This window comes from Puma concolor, chromosome A1 (genome assembly GCF_028749965.1).
Source record: "Puma concolor isolate L17-30 chromosome A1, mPumCon1.1.hap2, whole genome shotgun sequence".
NCBI lineage: Eukaryota > Metazoa > Chordata > Mammalia > Carnivora > Felidae > Puma > Puma concolor.
The window spans coordinates 87,013,642-87,014,984 of NC_141667.1; the positions used below are offsets into that span (position 1 = coordinate 87,013,642).

The 1,343-nt window shown below is 46.5% G+C and overlaps 1 pseudogene; it reads left to right on the forward strand.

Annotated features, from left to right (window-relative positions):
* Positions 1-923: 923 nt before the first annotated feature.
* On the forward strand, positions 924-1,051 carry LOC112861755 (U4 spliceosomal RNA; annotated as a pseudogene).
* The last annotated feature ends 292 nt before the right edge of the window (positions 1,052-1,343 follow it).

A 1,343-nucleotide genomic window follows, 5' to 3' on the forward strand; every position in this document is an offset into this window, starting at 1 on the left:
TGGGGCACCGGGGTGGCTCAGCTGAGTCTCAGACTCTTGGTTTAGGCTCACCTCATGATTTCAGGGTTCATGAGTTCAAGCCCCATGTTGGGCTCTATACTGAAAGTGAGGAGCCTGCTTGGGATTTCTTGCTCCTTCTCTCTCTGTCCCTCCCCAGTTTGCTCTCTCTCTCAAAAGATAAATAAATAAGCAAACATTTAAAAAATTAAAAAATAAAAACTTTTTTAAATTTTAAATTTTTTTTTTTTTAATGTTTATTTATTTTTGAGACAGAGAGAGACAGAGCATGAACGGGGGAGGGGCAGAGAGAGAGGGAGACACAGAATCGGAAACAGGCTCCAGGCTCTGAGCCATCAGCCCAGAGCCCGACGCGGGGCTCGAACTCCCGGACCGCGAGATCGTGACCTGGCTGAAGTCGGACGCTTAACCGACTGCGCCACCCAGGCGCCCCAACTTTTTTAAATTTTAAAGATACATCCCTGAGAAGGAGGGGGGATGGAGGGAGGGGCTAGCTGGCTCAGTCAGTAAACCTGCAACTCTTTTTTTTTTTTTAATGTTTATTTTTGAGAGAGAGGGCGAGAGAGAGAGAGAGCATGAATGGAGAAAAGGCAGAGAGATGGAGACACAGAATCCAAAACAGGCTCTAGGCTCTGAGCTGTCACACCAGAGTCTGACTCGGGGCTTGAACTCAGGAACTGTGAGATCACGACCTGAGTCGAAGTCGGATGCTTAAAGGACAGAGCCACTCAGGTGTCCCAGTAAGCCTGTGACTCTTGATATGTGAGCTGTAAATTTGAGCCCCATGTTGGGTGTAGAGATTACTTTTAAAAAAACCTTTAAAAAAAATAAAATTCAAATTCAAACATGTCCCCCAATCCTTCCCCCAATTTTTTGATACTCTTACCTTCAAGAAGCAGAGCCTAAGCTTTGCGCAGTGCCAGTATTGTAGCCAATGAAGTTTATCTGAGGTGCGATTTTTGCTAAAAGAGGTCAAGCTTAATTTCCCTCCCCTTGAATGTGGGCTGGATTTAGTGACTTGCTGCTAACCAGTAAAATGAAGCAGAAATGGTAGTGTGGGACTTCAGAGACTGAGTCTTCAAAAGGCACTGTTGGCCGCTCTTCCTCATCACTTGCTCTAGGGAAAACAGCTGACGTACCGTGTGAGCCCTGCGAAGGCCACATTGTGATGAACTGAGGCCTTCTGCCACTAGCAATCTGAGCGAGCCATCTAGGAAGTAGATCCTGTAGACCTGGTCAAGCTATCAGATGACTTCTCATGAGGTTGTAGTCCTGGCCGACAGCATGCCGGCAACTTCATGAGATCCCTTGATTTAGAAGCTCCT